Source organism: Delphinus delphis, chromosome 2 (genome assembly GCF_949987515.2).
Source record: "Delphinus delphis chromosome 2, mDelDel1.2, whole genome shotgun sequence".
Classification (NCBI taxonomy): Eukaryota; Metazoa; Chordata; class Mammalia; order Artiodactyla; family Delphinidae; genus Delphinus; species Delphinus delphis.
Window position 1 is genome coordinate 127,442,676 of NC_082684.1, and position 22,977 is coordinate 127,465,652.

The 22,977-nt window shown below is 37.1% G+C and overlaps 1 protein-coding gene across 1 annotated transcript in view; it reads right to left on the minus strand.

Moving 5' to 3' along the window:
• SCAPER (S-phase cyclin A associated protein in the ER) overlaps positions 1-20,090 on the minus strand; it is a 493,174-nt gene extending 473,084 nt beyond the window's left edge. The window contains exon 1 of the mRNA XM_060005554.1: positions 20,042-20,090. The gene's annotated coding sequence lies outside the window, so the exon portion shown is untranslated. The remainder of the gene's footprint in view (positions 1-20,041) is intronic.
• Between the last annotated feature and the right edge of the window lie 2,887 nt (positions 20,091-22,977).

Consider the following 22,977-nt stretch of genomic DNA (forward strand, 5'->3'; position numbering starts at 1 on the left):
CTAAGATCAGGAATGAGACAAGGATGTCCACTATCACCACTATTATTCAACATATTTTTGGAAGTCCTAGCCATGGCAATCAGAGAAGAGAAAGAAATAAAAGGAATACAAACTGGAAAAGAAGAAGTAAAACTGTCACTGTTTGCTGATGACATGATACTATACATAGAAATTCCTAAAAATGCCACTAGAAAACTACTAGAGCTAATCAATGAATTTGGTAAAGTTGCAGGATACAAAATTAATGCACAGAAATCTCTTGCATTTCCTATACACTAATGATGAAAAATCTGAAAGAGAAATTATGGAAACACTCCCACTTACCACTGCAACAAAAAAAATACAATACCTAGAAATAAACCTACCTAGGGGGACAAAAGACCTGTATGCAGGAAACTATAAGACACTGATGAAAGAAATTAAAGATGATACCAACAGATGGAAAGATATACCACGTTCTTGGATTGGAAGAATCAATATTGTGAAAATGACTATACTACCCAAAGCAATCTACAGATTCAATGCAATCCCTATCAAATTACCAATGGCATTTTCTACGGAACTAGAACAAATCATCTTAAAATTTGTATGGAGACACAAAAGACCCCGAATAGCCAAAGGAGTCTTGAGGGAAAAAAACGGAGCTGGAGGAATCAGACTCCCTGACTTCAGACTATACTACAAAGCTACAGTAATCAAGACAATATGGTACTGGCACAAAAACAGACGCACAGATCAATGGAACAAGATAGAAAGCCCAGAGATAAACCCACGCACCTATGGTCAATTAATCTATGACAAAGGAGGCAAAGATATACAATGGAGAAAAGACAGTTTCTTCAATAAGTGGTGCTTGGAAAACTGGACAGGTACCTGTAAAAGAATGAAATTAGAACACTCCCTAACACCATACACAAAAATAAACTCAAATTGGATTCGAGACCTAAATGTAAGACCGGACAGTATAAAACTCTCAGAGGAAAACATAGGAAGAACACTCTTTGACATAAATCACAGCAAGATCTTTTTTGATCCATCTCCTAGAGTGATGGAAATAAAAACAAAAATAAACAAATCGGACCTAATAAAACTTCAAAGCTTTTGCACAGCAAAGGAAACCATAAACAAGACGAAAAGACAACCCTCAGAATGGGAGAAAATATTTGCAAACGAATCAACGGACAAAGGATTAATCTCCAAAATATATAAACAGCTCATACAGCTCAATATTAAAGAAACAAACAACCGAATCCAAAAATGGGCAGAAGACCTAAACAGACACTTCTCCAAAGAAGACATACAGTTGGCCAAGAAGCACATGACAAGCTGCTCAACATCACTAATTATTAGAGAAATGCAAATCAAAACTACAATGAGGTATCACCTCACACCAGTTAGAATGGGCATCATCAGTAAATCTACAAGCAAGAAATGCTGGAGAGAGTGCGGAGAAAAGGGAACCCTCTTGCACTGTTGGTAGGAATGTAAATTGATACAGCCACTATGGAGAACAGTATGGAGGTTCCTTAAAAAACTAAAAATAGAATTACCACATGACACAGCAATCCCACTACTGGGTATATACCCTGAGAAAACCATAATTCAAAAAGACACATGCACCCCAATGTTCATTGCAGCACTATTTACAATAGCCAGGTCATGGAAGCAACCTAAATGCCCATCGACAGACGAATGGATAAAGAAGTTGTGGTGCATATATACAATGGAATATTACTCAGCCATAAAGAGGAACGAAACTGAGTCATTTGTTGAGATGTGGACGGATCTAGAGACTGTCATACAGAGTGAAGTAAGTCAGAAAGAGAAAAACAAATATCGTATATTAATGCATGTATGTGGAACCTAGAAAAATGGTACAGATGAACCGGTTTGCAAGGCAGAAGTTGAGACACAGATGTAGAGAACAGACGTATGGACACCAAGGGGCACAAAACCGTGGTGGGGTGGGGATGGTGGTGTGCTGAATTGGGCGATTGGGATGGACATGTATAAACTGATGTGTATAAAACTGATGACTAATAGAACCTGCAGTATAAACAAACAAACAAACAAACAACTAATACAGAACTTTCTTTGGGTTATTTGTATGGAAATATGTTAATATAAATGTTTCAGATATTACATGAAATTTCTAAAACTCTTATATGTTCTGGTATAATGTTATAAGTAATAATACTAGTTATTACTTTAAAATGTATATCTCAGAAATAACTAAATTTCCTTGTCAATTGCATTATTATGAACTTTCATCAAATCTTTAACTGTAGTCATTTTTAAGTCTTTTGTCATTTACAGACAGTTCTGGGTGTACTCTGATGCTTTTGCAAATATGTTCCTGTAAAAGGGTTTCATCTTCAAGGAATTCATGGAAAAGACTTTGACAAGTACAGGTTTCTGGTAACTGACCATAGTGCTGAACTGAATGAATAAGCATTTTCAGAACTCTAATGGAAAACTGATGAACTCATAAAAGTGCTAACAAAAGATCAAGATGAAAAAAAAATTAATTACATGGGACTGAGTGAACTGATGAGGATGATTATAATTGTTGTGACTTTCTGTTTGAATTAAAAAAAATCCGACAAGGACTCAGAGGCAAAAAATACACAAATCAATTTTCACTGCAAAGTAAAGGAGCTGTTACAGCAGAGGATTACTGGACTGAATGTCAATATTATGACACAGTATGAGTGTGTTTCGTGTTTGGTAATTGCAATCCTTGTTGCTTTTGTTGTGGTCATCCATTTATAATGCTTGGTGTTAGTCTATTTATCTCTTGTAAAAATAAAATACAGTGTGTATGTGTGTGTGTGAAAAAAAAAAAGAACCTTTGCTCACAATATTCGTTTCTTCTCACCCTATATGTATTCAAAGCCTATCAATTCTTCAAGGCCAACTCAAAAGTCATCTTCATGAAACCCATTTTTTTTTTTTTTTTTTTTTTGCGGTATGCGGGCCTCTCACTGCTGTGGCCTCTCCCGCTGCGGAGCACAGGCTCCGGACGCGTAGGCTCAGCGGCCATGGCTCACGGGCCCAGCCGCTCCACGGCATGTGGGATCTTCCCAGACCGGGGCACGAACCCACGTCCCCTGCATCGGCAGGCGGACTCTCAACCACTGTGCCACCAGGGAAGCCCCATGAAACCCATTTTGATATCCCCAGCTGACAGAGATCTTCATCTGAATTCCCAGATCACTTCATCTGTAATCATTACCTCTAAAAAGTGGGGGAAAGTGTGATACAGTGGAAAAAGAGTATATAGGCACAGGAGTCAACCAAATCACTGGTCATGTGACCTTGAGAAGTCATTCAACCCTTCTGAGTATCGGTATTCCCACCTATAAAAATTAAGGCTGGGTTGTTTACCCAAGAGAATTTTTTCCACACAAAGACCTATATACAAATATTGAAAGCAGCTTTATTCATAATATCTCCAAACTGGAAACAACCCAAATATCAAAAAGAAAAGAGACAATCCAATTGTGGCATAAATGTATAACAGAATAGAAAGCAATACAAAGGAATGAACTATTGATATATGCAATAAAATGGATATCACAGACATTATGTTCAGAAAAAGAACCTGAACACAAAAGAATACTGAATTTATATCATTTATATCAAGTTTTAGAACATGCAAAACTAATCCTAGGTGAAAATATCAAAAGAGGATTTCCTCAGTTGGAAGGGAAGGACTGGGGAGAAGTACAAGGCAGCTTTCTGGGAAGATGGATTGCGATAGTGGTTCCCAATTATATATAAATGTGTCAATACTCATTTAACTGCCCACTTAACAAGTGGTTATACTTTTTGTTTGTAAATTATACCAGTAAAATTGATTAAAGACAAGGGCACACAGCTTAAGGGGAAAAAATAAAGGCTATCCTTAATTTATAAGGTTGTTAGGAGGATTAGATGAGAAACACTTCTACTGAAATCAGTATGGCACAGTGGGAAAGACTACACACTGATACAGGACTGAATCTCAATTTAGCAAATTACTATAGCTACTAGTTACATAACCTTGGACAACTCATTAATCCCTCAGAACTTCAGTTTTCTCTTTTGTAAAGAGAATAATATCTACTTTACAGAGTTAAATGGTAGCATACTAGAGTTTCCACCAGTTAAGAAATATCTGTTACCTAACAAGTACCCCAATAGTTTTTTAAATAATACATAAAAACCAGCACATAGTAGATGCTCAATTAGTGTTATACTCTTCCCCATTTTCCTTGGATGAGAATTTCCTCCTCTACTATATTTTAGGATCCTGAAGGACAGGATCAGCATCTCAGTGATCTTCTCTTTCCTCTACTTAAGATTCTATCTAAAAAATGGTAGTCACTCAACAAAGATTTTGAAGGAAAGGAAGGAAGGAAGTAGGCTGGCTTGTTGCTTAAGCAGAATTACCTCTTTTTCTTTTGGTCATTCCAGAATCAATTACTGAGCTTTTCAGTAAAGACAGTTGTAGGCTAGATACCAATAACTTTTTTAAGGCAGACACAAAACTTATATACTATATGATCTATATGCACTGGAAAACAGATTTGAAATAGACAAGAAGCAATGTGAAGTAAAGAATGGGTCTCTGAAGTCAGACCCAAATACATATCCCAAGACTGACACTTAAAAATCTATGTAACGCAGGACTTCCCTCATGGCACAGTGGTTAAGAATCTGCCTATGTTTGTTCTTTGCTATTTTCCAGATTTTCTGAAATACAACTGGAGTACAATTACAACCTTAAAAGATTATAATGATATAAATTGAAATGTATGCAGGAGAGGAGATCAAGACAGCAGGATAGGAGGATGCTGAGCTCACCTCCCCCCAACAACATATTAAAAAAAAAAGAAAGAAACACATCAATTCTCACAGAAAACAGACTGGAGACTGGCATAAAGACTATTACATAACCAAGGCTGTAAAGAAAGATCCACACAGAGTCAGGAAAGAAGGGAAGAGTAGTGATCAGGTTGGAACCCACAGCTGAAGGAGGGGACACAGAAGTAGGGGAATTACTTCATTTTGGAGATCCTCTTTGGAAATAGAGGGGTTTGAACCACATATTGGGCACTCCAGGCCCGGAGTCCGACACCAGAAAGACAAATCCCCTTCACTGGTTTGAAGACAAGTGGGACTGGCAGGGGGGCTGTGAGAAACGTGAACTCCACTCATTAAGAGCATGCACATGCTTGCTTGCTCCCAAAACAAGGCAGAGGAAGCAGACTGAGACTGCCTGGGACTCTAGCTGGTTTCCACAACCAGCCCAGTGCACGCCCTGGCCTACCTTGCTCCTCCACACAGCTCCCGACTAGGGTGAAGGCTGCCGCTGCCAAGGAAAGTGCACAGTTGTGGGGGATGGTGCCAACTTGGACCCAGCTCTGCATCTGAATGGGGCAAGGGCAGCCATTACTGGCACTCCCAGAAGCAGCAGATTGGGAGTGGTCTGGACTGTGACTGTAAGGCCTGGACAGCCCCAGCGCATGCCCCAATCCACACTGAGTGCCCGCTCCAGCCCCTCTTGCTCCATTGCAGCTCCGCAACTACTGAAGCCCGCATGCCTAGAGCCTGTGCTCCGCGATAAGAGAAGCCACTGCAGTGAGAGTCACACGCACCACAACAAAGAGTAGCCCCCACTTGCCACAACTAAAGAAAGCCCACATGCAGCAATGAAGACCCAATGCAGCCAAAAATAAATATAATTTATTTTTTAAAATTTAAGAAAATTTACATCAAGCAATATTCCAACCATAGTAGTATGAAACTAGAATCAATTACAGGAAGAAAAATGAGAAAAAAAAACACAAGGGGACCAAACAACAGACTATTAAAAAAAATAGATCAATGAAAAAATCAAAGAGGAAATCAAAAATTACCTTCAGATAGATGAAAATAAAAACACAACTCTCCAAAGTCTATGGGATGCAGCAAAAGCAGACCTAAGAGGGAAGTTTATAGCAATACAGACCTATGTCAGGGAACAAGAAAAATCTCAAATAAGAATCCTAACCTACCATCTATAGGAATTAGAAAAAGAAGAACAAAAAAGCCAAAAGTGAGCAGAAGGAAGGAAATAATAAAGATCAGAGAGGAAACAAATAAAATGGAGACCAAAAAAACAATAAAAAGGATCAATAAAACCAAGACCTGGTTTTCTGAAATGACAAACAAAATGTAAAGCCTTTAACCAGGCTCATCAAGAAAAAAAGAGAGCAGACCCAAATAAACAAAATAAATTAAACAGGAGAAATTACAACTAATATCACAGAGATACAAAAAATCATAAAAGAATACTACAAGCAGTTATATGGTAACAAATTGGACAATACAGAAGAAATGGATAAATTTCTAGAAACATACAAACGTCCAAGATGGAATCAACAAGAAATGGATAATCTGAACAGACTGATAACTAACAATGAAACTGAATTAATAATAAAAAAAAACTGACAGCAAACAAAAGTTCAGGGACTCACAGCTTCATAGAGAAATTCTACAAAACATATGAAGAAGGGCTAATACCTATCCTTCTCAAACTATTCCAAAAGTTGAAGAGGAGGAAACACTCCCAAATTCATCCTACAATGCCACCATTATGCTGATAACAAAAAGAGACACAGATACTCCAAAAAAAGAAAATTATGGGCCAATATCTCTGATGAATATAGATGCAAACATGCTCAACAAAATATTAGCAAACTGATTTCAACAATATATAAAAAGAATCATACACATGATCAACCAAGATTTATTCCAAGGATACAAGGACAGTTCGATATCTGCAAATCAATGTAATACGCAACATTAACAAAAGGAACAATAAAAATCACAATCATAGATGCAGAAGAAGTATCTGACAAAATTCAACATCCATTCATGACAAAAACTTTCATCAAAGCTGGTTTAGAAGGAACATATCTGAACATAATAAAGGCTATTTATGACAAATCCACAGTTAATACCATACTCAATGATGAAAAGTTGAAAGTTTTTCCTTTAAACTCAGGAACAAGGATTCCCACTTTCACCACTTCTATTTAATAAAGTATTGTAAATTCTAGTCACAGCAATTGGACAAAAAAAAAAGAAACGAAACGCATCCAGATTGGAAGAAAAGAAGTAAAACTGTCCCTATTTGCAAATGACATGATGCTATATATAGAAAACCCTAAAGTCCCAACCAAAAAACCATTAGAACTAAGAAGTGAATTCAGTAAAGATTCAGGGTACAAGGCTAATATACAGAAATATGTTGTTGTTCTACACACTAATAATAAACTATCAGGGAAAGAAAAAAACATTTAAAAATCACATCAAAAAGAATAAAATATCTAGAAATAAACTTAATCCAGGAGATGAAAGACCTATACTCTGAAAACTATAAAATACTGATGAAGGAAACTGAAGATGATACAGAGAGATGGAAAGATAACCCATGTTTATGGATTGGAAGAATTGTTAATATGCCCATATAACCCAAAGCAATCTACATATTTAATGCAATCTCTATCAAAATACCCATGACATTTTTGCACAAAACTAGAACAAAAAATCATTTGGAATCACAAAACAAACTAAATAGCCAAGGCAATCTTTAGAAAAAAGAACAAATCTGAACTCACACTCCCTGACTTCAGACTATACTACAAAGCTACAGAAATCAAAACAATATGCCACTGACACAAAAACAGACACATATATCAATTGAAGAGAATAGGGAGCCCAGAAATAAACCCGTGCACTTGCAGTCAATTAATCTACAACAAAGGAGGCAGAAATATATAATAGAAGAAAGCCAGTCTCTTCAATAACTGCTGCTGGGAAAACTGGACAGCTACACATAAAAGAAGGAAATTAGAACATTTTCTCACTCAAAATATAAAAATAAACTCAAAATGGATTAAAGACCTAAGTGTAAGACTGGAAACCATAAAACTCCTACAAGAAAGTGCAGGCAGAACACTCTTTGATATAAACTGTAGCAATATTTTTTTGGATCTGCCTCCTAAGGCAAAGGAAACAAAAGGAAAAATAAGCAAATGGGACCTAATTTAACTTACTTGGGTAAAATATAATGTGTAGATTAATAAACTTAAATAAGGGATGTGTGTGTCACAGTAGAGTATGTAAATACAATGGATTTCTGGGGAGCAATCACTTGAATAAAAAAAACCAATAGAGTGAGCAAGCACAGGAGTGACACCAAGAGCCCACGTCAGGTTAAATGTCACCATTACATCAGGTTAAAAAGGCCATGTTCTCATTTCTCCCAAAAAGATAAATAAATGGCTAATAAGAACATCAAAAGATGCTAAACATCATTAGTCATTAGTGAAATACAAATCACAACCTCACAACTACAATGAGATACCTCTTCACAACTACCAGAATGACTATAATCCAAAAGACAGACAAAACCAGTGTTATAGAGGATGTGAAAAGACTGGAACCACCATACACTGCGGATTGTGAATGCAATATAGTGCAGCTGGTTTTGTAAACATTCTGGCAGTTCCTAAAAGGTTAAATACAGAGTTACAGTATAACCCAGCAATTCCACTCCTAGAAACATACCCAAGAGAAATGAAAATATAGCCCCACAAAAAAAAGCTTATACACAGATATTCATAGTAGCATTGTCCATAGAATTCAAAAAGTGCAACAACCCAAATGACTATCAACTGATGAATGAATAAATAAAATGTGGTACATCCATAAAAGAAATGAAGTTCCTGGAAAAGTCAAAATTACCAAGACAAGAAAAACATCAATGGTTGCCAGGGATTCAAGGGGAAGGAGGAATGAATAGGTAGAGCACAGAGAATTTTTAAGTCAGGGAAAGTACTCTGTATGATACTATAATGGTGGATACATGCCATTATACATTTGTCCTAACCCATAAAATGTAAAACACCAAGACTAAACAGTAATGTAAACTATGGACTTTGGGTGACAATAATTTGTCTATGTAGGTTCATCAATTGTAACCAATGTACCACTCTGGCAGGGGATGTTGATAATGGGGAGGCTATGCATGAGTGGAGACAGGGAGTACATGGGAAGTCTCTATATGTGCCTCATAATTTTGCTGCAATTCTAAAACCGCTCTAAGAAAAAAGTTTTATTTAAAAAAAAAAAAAAGGTTCGGGAGCGTTCACATGGTGCTGCAGGAAGATCCTGAACTCACCTCCTCCTACAGACACAATGAATCTAAAACTACGTATGGAATAATTTCCTTGGAAAGGGACATGAAAACTGGGTAAACAGAACCTCCACAACAAAAGGTAAAAGCACATCATCAAGACAGATAGGAGAGGCAGAGGATCAGAGAGGCAGAGAAAGTTTCACCAAGGAAAACCCACCCACCAGCTGTGTCAATTCACAATCGGGAGGAACCACAAAGGTATGGATCTTTGCCTGAAAAGTGAGGGATGTGAGCTCCACATCAAGCACTCCAACCGGTAGACGCTGCACAGGAGAGATGGGCCCCCCAAACTGTCTTCAAATACCAACAGAAAATATGCCCAGGAAACCTATAAAACTTCAGAGTATGGACAACCCACTCTTAAAGGGCTCACAGGTAGACTTAACCCAAGAATCAGCGTAAAAACACCTGATTAAAAAGCGTGGACCCTAAGTAATGAGGACCCACTTACTATCTCGAAGCATCTGCCAGAGAGGCAGAATCCAATTAGAACATTCCCCAGGGACTGAGACACTGACAGGAGACTTTTTTTTAAGATTTATTTTTTGAGGTAACCTGGTTCATTATATAATATATATATATATATACACCTGGTAACATTATATAATTTTGTGTATACAACATTATATTTCTACTTTTGTATACCCTACAGTGTGCTCACCACCAAAAATTTAGATTCCATGTGTCAACACACAGTTAATCTCCTTTATGCATTTCACCCTACTCCTTTCTGTCCCTTCTTCTCTGGTAACCACTACTCTGTTCTCTTTATCCACGTTTCTTTTGATTTGGTTTGTTCACTTATTTTTTGTTTGTTTTTATATTCCACATAAGTGAAATTTTACAGTATTTGTCTTTCTCCATGTGGTTTATTTCACTTAGCATAATACACTCAAGTTCCATCCATGTGGTTGTAAATGGCAAGATTTCATCTTTTTGTGGCTCAGTAGTATTCCATTGTGTGTGTGTGTATACAAATACATATCCATATCATATATATATGTATCACATCTTCTGTATCCATTCATATGTTGATGGGCACTTAGGTTGTTTCCATATCTTAGTGATTATAATGTTGCGGGGATTTCCCTGGTGGCACAGTGGTTAAGAACCCACCTGCCAATGCAGGGGGCATGGGTTCGAGCCCTGGTCCAGGAAGATCCCACATGCCGTGGATCAACTAAGCCCGTGCACCACAACTACTGAGCCTGCACTCTAGAGCCCACAAGCCACAACTACTGAGCCCGTGCGCTACAACTACTGAAGCCCACACACCTAGAGCCTGTGCTCCACTATAGGAGAAGCTACCGCAATAAGAAGCCCGTGCACTGCAACGAAAGAGGAGCCCCCGCTCACCGCAACTACAGAAAGCCTGCGTGCAGCAACAAAGACCCAATGCAGCCAATAATTAATAAATAAATAAAATTTTTAAAAATTATTTTAAAACAAATAATTCTGTGATGAACATAGGGATACAGCTATCTTTTCAGATTAGTGTTTTCATATTCTTCAGATAAATACCAGGAAGTGGGATAGCTGGATCATATGGTAGATCTATTCCTAATTTTTTGAAGAATCTCCATAATGTCTTCCACAGTGGCTGCACCAATTTACAGTCCCACCAAAAGTGCATAAGGGTTCCCTTTTTTCCACATCCTCACAAACATTTGTTATTTCTTGGCTTTCTGAATAGTTATTCTAACAGGCATGAGGGGTATCTTGTTATAGTTTAGATTTGCATCTCCCTATTAATGATGTTGAACATCTCTTCATGTGCCTATTGCCATCTGTATGTCTTCATTGGAAAAATGTCTATTCAGATCCTCTGCCCATTTTTTAATGGGTTGTTGCTTTTTGTTATTAAGTTGTATGAATTCTTTATATATTTTGGATACTAACCCCTTATCAGATACATCATTTGCAAGTATCTTCTCCCCCTTAGTAGGTTGTCTTTGTTTTGCTGACTGTTTCCTTTGCTGCACATAATCTTTTCAGTTTGATGTAGTCCCATTTGTTTATTTTTGCTTTTGTTTCCCTTGCCTGAAGAGACAAATCTAGAAAGATATTGCTAAGACCAATGTCAAAGAGCATACTGCCTGTGTTTTCTTCTGGAGTTTTACGGTTTCAGGTCTTACATTCAAATCATTAATTCATTTTGAGTTAATTTTTGTGTATGGTGTGAGCTAGTGATTTTTGTGTATGGTGTGAGCTAGAGTTTCATTTTTTTGCACATGGCTGTCAAGTTTTCCTAGCACCATTTGTTGAAGAAGTCAGCCTTTCTTCATTGTATGTTCTATGCTCCTTTGTCATAAATCAATTCTCCATATATGAGTGGGTTTATTTCTGGCCTCGCAAATCTCTTCCACTGACCAGTTTATCTATTTTTCTGCCAATACCATGCTGTTTTGCTTACTATAGCTTTGTAGTATAGTTTGAAATTAGGGAGTGTGATACCTCCAGCTTTGTTCTTTTTTCTCAGGATTGCCTTGGCTATTCAGTATCTTGTGGTTCCATGTAAATTTTAATATTATGTAAATTTTATAATTTTTGGCTCTATTTCTCTGAAAATTGTCCTTGGAATGTTGATAGGTATTGCACTGAATCTGCAGATTGCATTAGGTAATATGGACATTTTAACAATATTACTTCTTCCAATCCATAAGCATGGAATATCTATTTATATTTATGTCTTCTTCAATTTCTTTCAATGTCTTCCACTTTTGAGTGTAAAGGTCTTTCAAATCTGTAGTTAAGTTTATTTCTACATATTTTATTCTTTTTGTTGTAATTTAAATAGGATTCTTTTCCTAATTTCTCTTCCTGCGAGCTGCTCATTGCTAGCAGATAGAAACACAACAAATTTGTGTATTTTGATTTTGTACCCTGCAACTTTACTGTATTTATTCTTTCTTTCTTTCTTCTTTCTTTTTTGGCCATGCAGCATGCAAAATCTTAGTTCCCCAACCAGGGATCAAACCTGTGACCCCCACAGTGGAAGCACGAAGCGCCAACAACTGGACCACCAGAGAATTCCCCTGTATTTATTATTTCTAATAGCTTTTTGGTGGAGTCTTTAAGAGTTTTCTATTTATAAAATCATGTCATCTGCAAATAGTGGTGAATTTACTTCTTTCCAATTTGGATGACTTCTACTTCTCTTTTTTGCCTAAGTGCTCTGGCTAGGACTTCCAATACTATGCTGAATAAGAGTGGCAAGAGTTGGCATCCTTGTCTTGCCCCAATTTTAGAGAGATAGCTTTAAATTTTTCACCATTACGTATGATGTTATCTGAAGGTTTGTTTTATATATGGCCTTTATTATGTTGAGGTATGTCCCTCCTATGCTGAGAGTTTTTATTATAAATTAGCATTAAATCTTGTCAAATGTTTTTTCTGCATCTATTGAGATAATCATATGATTTGAGGCCTTCATTTTGCTAATGTGGTATATCACATTTACTGATTTGTAAATGTTGAATAAATCCCATTTGATTATGGTAAATGATCCTTTCAATGTACTGTTGAATTCAGTCTGAATACTTTTTGCTGACTCAACAATACTTTGTTGCAGATTTTTGCTTGTATTGAAATGTTCATCAAAGATACTGGCCTGTAATTTACTCTGTTTGGTATCAAGGTGATATTGGCCTCACAAAGTGAGTTAGGAAGTGTCAGTGGGAGCCATTTTTGTGATGTCAGGCTACCTTGCTAATGCCAGCGCTGGCGGGCATGCATTTGAATTTCTCCATGTAACCTGTTAGTGCCAGTGGCCATGCCCCACTTAGAGCTCTGCCTACCCCTGTGCCTAAGCCAGGCCTCATAGCCAGCTGAGTGACAGCCCTGCCCATCAGTGCCCCACAGTCACTGTGGCCCTGCCACAATAGGAGGCCCATGCAGTCCACCTAGGAACACCTGGCTCTGGTGGCCAGGCAGAATTACACTTCTGAGCCCCACAGGACATCTATATAAGACCACTCCTTCAGGATTGGGAAACAGCTGATACAGCTAATACACAGAAGCAAACACAGAGACTTAGGCAAAATGAGGAAATAGAGAAATATGTTCCAACTGAAAAACCAAGGGAAAAAACCTCAAGAAAAGAACTAAATCATAGAGAGATAAACAATCTACTTGATAAAGAGTTAAAAGTAATGTCATAAAAATGCTCACCAGGGACTTCCTTGGTGGCGCAGTGTTTAAGAATCCACTTGCCAATGCAGGTGGCACAGGTTCAAGCCCTGGTCAAGGAAGATCTCACATGCCATGGAGCAACTAAGCCCATGCGCCACAACTACTGAGCCCACGTGCCACAACTAATGAAGCCCATGCGCCTAGAGCCTGTGCTCTGCAACAAGAGGAGCCACCACAACAAAGAGTAGCCCCCGCTCACTGCACTAGAGACAGCCCGTGTGCAGCAACAAAGACCCAATGCAGCAAAAAATAGTAATAATAATAAAATGCTCACTGAACTTGGAAGAATGGAAAAACACAGTGAGACCTTCAACGAAAAGATAGAAGACATAAGAATGTACCAAACAGAAATTATAACTGAACTGAAAAATACACTACAGGGGTTCAACAGCAGACTTGATGAGGTAGAACCAATCATCAAGCTGGAAGACTAAAGAATGGAATTCACCCAGACATAGCAGCAAAATGAAGAAAGAATTTTAAAAAGTGAAGATATGATAAGGGACCTTTCGGACAACATTAAGCAGCATAACATTCACATTATAGGGGTCCCAGAAGAAGAAGAGACAGAGAAAGGGCCAAAATAAATTATTTAAATAGTGGCTCAGAAATTCCCTAATCTAGGGAAGGAAACAGACATCCAGGTCCAGGAAGCCCCAAGAGTTCCAAATAAGGTGAATCAAGAGAGATACATAACAAGACACATTATGATTAAAATGCTGAAAGTTAAAGGTAAAGAGAAAATCCTAAAAGCAGCAAGAGAATAACAACTTGTTACATAGAAGGGAAACCCCAAAAGGCTATCAGCAGATTTTTCAGCAGAAACTTCACAGGCCAGAAGAGAATGGCATAACATATTCAAAGTAAAGAGAAAAAACTTCCAACCAAGAATGCTCTACCCAGCAAGGTTGTCATTCAGAATTCAGTAAGACATCAAGAGATTCCCAGAGAAGCAAAAGCTAAAAGAACTCATGATCACTATACTGGCCCTAAGAGAAATATTAAAGGGACTTCTTTAAGCTGAAAAGAAATGACACTAATTAATAAGAAAATTTATGGAAGGAAACATCACACTGGAAAAGGTAAATAAGTAACAAAGGTAGTGGATCAATCACTCAGAAAGCAAGCATGAAAATTAAAAGACAAAAAGTAATAAAATCAACTATAACTGCAATTAGTTAAGAGATACACAAAATAAGATGTAAAATGTGTCATCAAAGTATAAAATGTTGGGGGTAGTAAAAAGATAAACCTTTGGAATTTGTTCAAATTTAAGTTGCTACCAACCCAATACATACTAATTATACAGTAAGTAGGATATTGTATGTGAACTTCAGAGTAACAGCAACGAAAAAACTTACAGTAAATACACAGAAGAAAATGAGAAAGGAATCTAAACATAACTCTAAAGAAAACCACCAACACACAAGGGAAGAGAGAAAGAAAATAAGCAACAGGGAGGCACTACAATAACATCCAGTAAACAGTTAACAAAATGGCAATAAGTACCCATCAATAATTACTTTAAATGTAAATGGACTAAATTCACAAATCCAAAGACACAGAGTGGCTGAAGGGATTTAAAAAAAAAAACATCTATATGCTGTCTACAAGAGACTCACTTCAGAAGAAAGAACACACACAGACTGAAAGTAAAAGGATGGAAAAAGATATTCCATGGAAATAGAAATGAAAAGAAAGCTGGAATAGCTATACTCATAACAGACAAACTTTAAAACAAAGATGGTATTAAAAGACAAAGACATTATATAAGGATAAAGGGGTCAATCCAGCAAGACTGTATAACATTTCTAAATGTACATGTACCTAACAGGGGAGAACCAAAATATATAAGGCAAATATTAACAGAATTAAAGGGAGAAATGGAAAGCAATACAATAATAGTAGGGGAATTTAACACCCCACTTACAACAACAGATAGATCATCCAGACAGAAAATCAATAAGGAAACATCAGGTTTAAACAACAAATTATACTAAGTAGATTTAATAGATAAATAGAGTACATTCCATCAAAAGCAACTGATTACACATTCTTCTCAAGTGCACATGGAACATTCTCCAAGACAGACCACATGTTAGGTCACAAAACAAGTCTCAATAAAGTCAAGAAGACTGAAATCATGTCAAGTATCTTCTGCAACCAAATAGTATGAAACTAGAAATCAATCGCAAGGGGAAAAAAATGGGAAAAATCACAGAAACATGGACAGTAAAACAACATGTTACTTAACAACCAGTGGGTCACTGAAGAAATCAAAGGAGAATTTAATACCCAGAGACAAATGAAAACAGAAATGTGATATACCTAATTCAGTGGGATGAAGCAAAAGCAGTTCTAAGAGGGAAGTTCATAGCAATACAGGCCTACCTTAAGGAACAAGAAAAATCCCAAATAAACAATCTAACCTAACACCTAAAGGAACTACAAAAAGAAGAATAAATGAAGCCCCAAATTAGTAGAAGGAAATAATAAAGATAGGAAGGAAACAAATAAAATAGAAATTAAAACGAAAAAAAAAACAGAAAAGATCAATGGAACTAAGTACTGGTTCTTTGAAAAGATAAACAAATTCAACAAATTTTTAGCTGGACTAACCAAGAAAAAAAGGAGGAGGACTCAAATTAAATCATAAATGAAAGAGGAGATGTTAAAATTGATACCTCAGAAATAAAGGATCAAAAGAGACTATTATAAATAATTATACACCAACAAATTTGACAACCTAGAAGAAATGGATAAATTCCCAGAAATATATAATCTTTCAAGACAATCATGAAAAAATAGAAAATCTGAATAGACAGATTTCTATTAAGGAGTCTGACACAGAAATAAAAAACCTTCCAATAAACAAAAGTCCATGACCAAATGGCACCACTGGTGAATTCTACAAAACAGTCAAAGAAAATTTAACACCTATCCTTTTCAAACTCTTTCAAAAAACTGAGGAGAAGGAAAACCTTCTAAACACATTTTACGAAGCCAGCATTACCTTGATACTAAAACCAGACAAGGACGTGACCAAAAAAACAAAAAAAAAATTACAGGTCAATAGCTTTGATAAACAGATTAAAAAATCCTCAACAAAACATTAGCAAACGGCGTCCAACAATACAGTAAAAGGATCATACACCAAGTACACCACAATCAAGTGGGATTTATTCCACGGTCGCAAGGATGGTTCAAAATTCACAAATCAATAAATGTGATACATCACAATAACAAAAGGAAGGATAAATATCACATGATCATTTTGATAGATGCAGAAAAGCATTTGACAACAGTCAACATCCCCTTATAATAAAAACTCTCTACAAAGTGGGTACAGAGCAAACATACCTCAACATAATAAAGGCTACATACAACAAACCCACAGCTAACATACTGAACAGTGAAACGTTGAAAACTTTTCATCTAAGAACAGGAACAAGACAAGAATGCCCACCTTCACCACTCTTATTCAACATGGTATTGGAAATCCTAGCCACAGCAATTAGGCAAGAAAAAGAAATAAAAGGCATCCAAAATGGAAAGGAAGAAGTAAAACTGTCACTATTTGTAGATGGCATGATACTATACATAGAAAACCCTGAAGACTCCACCAAAAACTGTTAAGACCAATAAATGAATTCAGTAAAGGTGCAGGATACAAAATCAATACACAGAAATCTGTGGTATTTCTACACAATAATAAACTATCAGAAAGAGAAATTAAGAAAACATTCCCATTTATAACTGCATCAAAAAGAATAAAATACCTAGGAATAAATTTAACCAAGGAGATGAAAGACCTGTAAACTGAAAACTATATAAGACACTGGTGAAAGAAAATGAAAAAGACACAAATAAATGGAAAGATGCTCTATGCTCATGGATTGGAAGAATTAATATTGTTAAAATGTCCATATGACCCAATGTGATCTACAGATTCAATGCAATCCCTATCAAAATTCAAATGGCAACATTTACAGAACTAAAACAAACACTTCCAAAATTTGTATGGAACCACAAACAATCCTGAATAGCCAAAAAAATCCTGAGAAAGAAGAAGGCTAGAGGTATCATGCTCCCTGATTTCAAACTATACTACAAAGCTACAGCAATCAAAACAGTGTGATACTGCCACAGAAATAGAGACATAGATCAGTGGAACAGAATTCACAGTCCAGAAATAAACCCACTCATATATGGATAATTAATTTACACCAAAGGAGCAAAGGATTGTCTCTTCAATAAATGGTGGTTGGCAAACTGGACAGTCACACACAAGAAAATGAAACTAGACCACCATCTTACACCATACACAAAAATTAACTCAAAACAGATTAAAGGCTTGAATGTAAGATCTGAAACCATAAAATTCTTAGAAGAAAACATAGGCAGTAACCTCACTGATCAGTCTTTAAATGTTTTTGTGGATCTGACTCCAAAGGCAAGGAAAACAAAAGCAAAAATAAACAAATGGGACTACATCAAACTGAAAAGTTTATGCACAGCAAAGGAAACCATCAATAAAACAAAAAGGCAACCTACCAAATGGGAGAAGATATTTGCAAATGATATATCTGATAAGGGGTTAATATCCAAAACATATAAAGAACTCACACAACTCAACAACAACAGAAAAAACTCAATTTAAAAATGGGCAAAGGATATGAATAGACATTTTTCCAGAAAGAAATACAGATAGCCAACAGGCACATGAAAAAACATGTCCAACATCACTAATTATCAGGGAAATGCAAATCAAAACCACAATGAGATATCCCCTCATACCTGTTGGAATGGCCATTATCAAAAAAAGCAAGAAATAACAAATGTTGGAGAGGATGCCGAGAAAAGAGAACTCTTATACACTATTGGTGGGACTGTAAATCGGTGTAGCCACTACGGAAAACACTATGGCGATTCCTCAAAAAATTAAGAATAAAACTATCATTTGACCCAGCTATTCCACCTCCAGGTATTTATTGGGAGAACAAGAAAACACTATTTTAAAAAGATACATGCACCTCTACGTTCACTGCAGCATTATTCACAATAGCTAAGGTAAGGAAACCACCTAAGTCTCCATCGATGGATGAGTGGATAAAGAAGATGTGATATATATATATACAATGGAATATTATTCAGTAACAGAAAAGAATGAAATCCTACCATTCTCAACAACATGGATGGACCATGAAGGTATTATGATAGGTGAAATATGTTAGAAGGAGAAAGAGAAAAAACTGTATGATTTCATTCATATGTGGACTGAAAAAAAACCCAAACAAACAAAATAAAACAATGACGAACTCACAGATACAGAGAACAAATTAGTAGTTACCAGAGGGGTAGGGGATTGGTGGGGGGTGGGGGGGAAGTGGACGAAGGAGGGGGCAACTACATGGTGATAGATGGTAACTATAATTGTGGTGGTGGTCACTTCGTAGTGTATACAGATGGTAACTTATAATGCTGTACACCTGAAACTTATATTTTAAAAAAAGGAATAAGGTGCTGATACATGCTACAACATAGATGAACCTTATAAATGTTACGTTAAATGGAAAAAGTCAGACACAAAAATCCGCATACTGCATGATCCTATTTGCCAAAATAAGCAAATTCATAGAGAAAGAAAGTAGATTAGTAGTTACCTGGGGCAGAGGTAGGGAGTAGGATGGAAAAGTGGGGAGGGAAGTCAGGAATAGGGAATGAATGCTAATAGTTATGGGGCTTCATAGTGGGATACTGAAATGTTCTAAAATTGATTGTGGTGATGGTTGCACAATTCCATGAATACACTAAAAACCACTGAAGTGTACACTTTAATGATTGAATTTAATGGTATGTTAAATATCTCAATAAAGCTGTTTTCTAAAAATAGAACTTACAATTTCCAAAATTTCAATCAGTTACTAGTTTCATGACATTTGCCATAACTACCACCCATACTATTATCTACAAAACATTTTTCTATAAAAAGAACTACATTTCTACTTAAATTTTAAAAGAAAATTTATAACACTAACCTAAATGAAAAATCAGCTAATATAAAAAAATAGATATGGCAATATATTGGCAGTGCTACTCAAATTAAATTTGAGAACCCAGGCTATGGCAAAACAATGGCCACGTAGAAAATAGAGCACAAAAAACAAAATAAGTCAGTAAACAGGGAATGAACACTAGGACTAACTGGCCCCAACGTTTCTGAACAAGCTGCTGCCTGTGATGAACTGAGGTCTCACTTGTCCTACCCTGCCCTGCAGTCCCAGAATGTAGAGACACCTGAGAGTCCTAGAGATAAAAATGTGAAGACTGGCTCAAGTGCCAGGAAAGGCTTCTCTCTTCTCTGAGTTCGGTCACCAGGCTCTGTAAAGGCAAGAATCAAATGGCAGGCCCAAAATAGTGAGAAGCCTGCTAGTAGCACTATTCTAAAAATTATAGGCCCAATTAACTGAAGTCAGGACAGTACATCTATGAATTGTCTCATGTTTGTCAATAAATTCTAGAAAAATCGGGATTTCAATCAGTTCCTCTCCAATGTTCATAAAATCTATCACCCATGTTTTTGCTTTTTCTGAAATATAAGAAAATCTTAGTATTTACCTTTCTGAGACTGGTACTTAAACAATGCTGATGTCCGCATACTCCAAAACTATCAATAATTTTTCACGTTTCCTAATGGAAAGTAAGTGTATTACAGTAAAATAAGTAGTATTCTGAAGAGCAACACAGACATTTTATAAGTCCAAGTTGTTTAATGAGGTTTTCAATTCTGATCACACCTATATTTACTACCATGAAAACATCAAATAAAAGGCATTTATTTTCTCCCATGAACCTGGCATGCCTCTTTGAAAATATCAAAATTACTTCTCTTTCCAATAGTATATTAAAAGCTGGCTTGACACATACAGAAATCTTTACAAATGAAATATGATGTCTGAGATTTGCTTCAAAACAATGGGGAGTGATAGCTTTTACGGGACAAGACTGTCCATGCATAGGTAACTGCTGAAATAAATTGGTATACAGAAATTAATTTTTCTATTCTCTCCATTTCACAAAATATATAATATTAAATATATAATAAACTTAGTGCTTTAAGAAGTTAGGGGACTTCCCTGGTGGCACAGTGGTTAAGAATCCACCTGCCAATGCAGGGGACACAGGTTCCAGCCCTGGTCCGGGAAGATTCCACATGCTGTGGAGCAACTAAGCCCGTGCACCACAACTACTGAGCCTGCACTCTAGAGCACATGAGCCACAACTACTGAGCCCACGCGCCACAACTACTGAAGCCCGGGCACCTAGAGCCCGTGCTCCGCAACAAGAGAAGCCAACGCAATGAGAGGCACCACAACGATGAGTAGCCTCTGCTCACTGCAACTAGAGAAAGCCCATGTACAGCAACGAAGACCCAATGAAGCCACAAATAAATAAATAAACATATATTTTTTTAAGTTATCATTAAAAAGTAGTAATTATTTTAGCAAAGCTTCATGAAATCTTTAGTGTTTCATGTCACAGAGGGGAAAGTCTGCCTATAAATCATTTCATTCTAATATTTTTTAAGGTTGTCTCCACCAATGGACTGTAGATCTTTTGCTTATATTCCTTAAGACTTACTGCCAAAGCCAAACACGTTTGTGAAAAAGGTTACCATCCCAGCATAAAACTGGAAACAGATTTCTATTAGTGACTTATTTTGTTATACATGCCATCTGCCGTTTTCACTTCTACAATTTCAGAAATGCCAATTTCACAATGGATATTAGATTGCACCATTAAAGAAAATTCTATTTAACTTCCCACTAAATACCACCATCACTTTCTAAGTGTTTAAAGAATGTTCCCATGTGATTCCCAAAGAATTTTTGCTTCTCCTTTAAATTAGGTTGGGTTGTAGTTGGGTATGAAGGTGAAAGAAAAGACAGAATCTCAAGCCCCTTAATCTTATCCTTAAAACATTAAAGTGGTTAAATGAAGGAATTAATAAAGTCAATATCAAATCAACATTTTAGTGATTCTTAAATATCTATGAAGCTGTAAGGACAAATATTTTTGAAGTCTATGTTTAAAACACTAGATCCTTTGGAGACCAATCAACAAATTATTCATAACTGCATTCATATAGCAACACTGATTATGCTTCCATGCATAATCCACCAGGTAGACTGACCTAAACCACCAGGGTTTAGAGAATTTTAGAGAATTTTAGAGAATTTTAGAGAATAAAGAATGGCAGCTCAGTGGAGTGGAGAGAAAGAAGGAAAGGAGCATGCATTTGCTGAGTGCTTACTACGGGCCAGGAGCAGTTCTAAACGCTTTACAGACACCTCATTTACTTGCTATCAACAAATTTATGAGGTGGATAATAACATCCATATTTTATACATGAGGAAACCAAGACTCAGAAAAATTAATCTGTCCAAGAACAAGTAGGAGAGCTGGGATTCAAACTCAGATCAGTTTGCCTTCAAGGCCATCATACCACACTTCCTCCCACAAAGACACCTTTCCAAATCATATTAAAAATTCTTTGATTAAAATATTAATTCCTTAGTGGATATTATTCAGATCATTTCAATATGCAGCATAAATCAATCTGCACCACTACATTTTGAGGAAAAGTCATAGTTACCTGGAGGAAAAAAAAAATACAAGGGCCAGAGCATCAATATAAACCAGACAGGGACACTGGTCAGAATACCAACCTCAGGTCTGAAAACTTAATTCCAGATGAACCATTCACCAATGGGTGATCTGGAGCAAGTAATGACCTCAGTTTCCCCACTGGTAAAATGGACATAACACTTAACCCATCCTTCCACCTCGGATTGTTTATGAGAATGAAATTAATGTTGGTGAAATCAATAGGTAAACTATAACAAACTATAATACACATAAGGAACTACTATCTACTCAGTAAGATGACTATACTGAACAGCTATTTTCATGTTAGAATAACTTAGCACAAACAGAATGAGGAATACAGTTCACAAACGACAGGAAGCTGCTCTCAGGCGGGCAGGCCCCACCTCAGCGAGAGCCACTTGACAGCAGCAGGTGCTGCTTGGAGGACCAGTTTTCTGCCTGGTTTCAAACAATCCCGTCCCTCACTCCGTCCCTCACTGGTAGGGGAGGGTAGGCGGGAATAAAGTGCTGGGAAGAGAGCACTAGAACAGGCAGAAGGCTGGGTTCTACTACACCCAGGTGCCAGGCCCTGGTTAAACTCTTTACCCCTCCAGGCCTCAGTTTACGCATTTGTAAGATGGAGAGACCTTTCCCGCCCTACTTCCCGGGGAGAGCTAATACCCGAGTCACTGTGCAGGGAAAGCGTGGTAAACCCCGCTGAGAATGAGATGATGACGATCACCTGTCAAATGAAAGGCTGGGAGGGCGGCTCCTCCGCTAGCCCTTCGCAGTTTAGATATTCCAGAAACCTCGGACCGGGCCGCCCCTCTAAGGAGTAACGCAGCCCCCCTGTCCACCTCTCGGCCCGCGGGGTGCGCGCAGTCCGCTGTCGCTCACACCCCGAG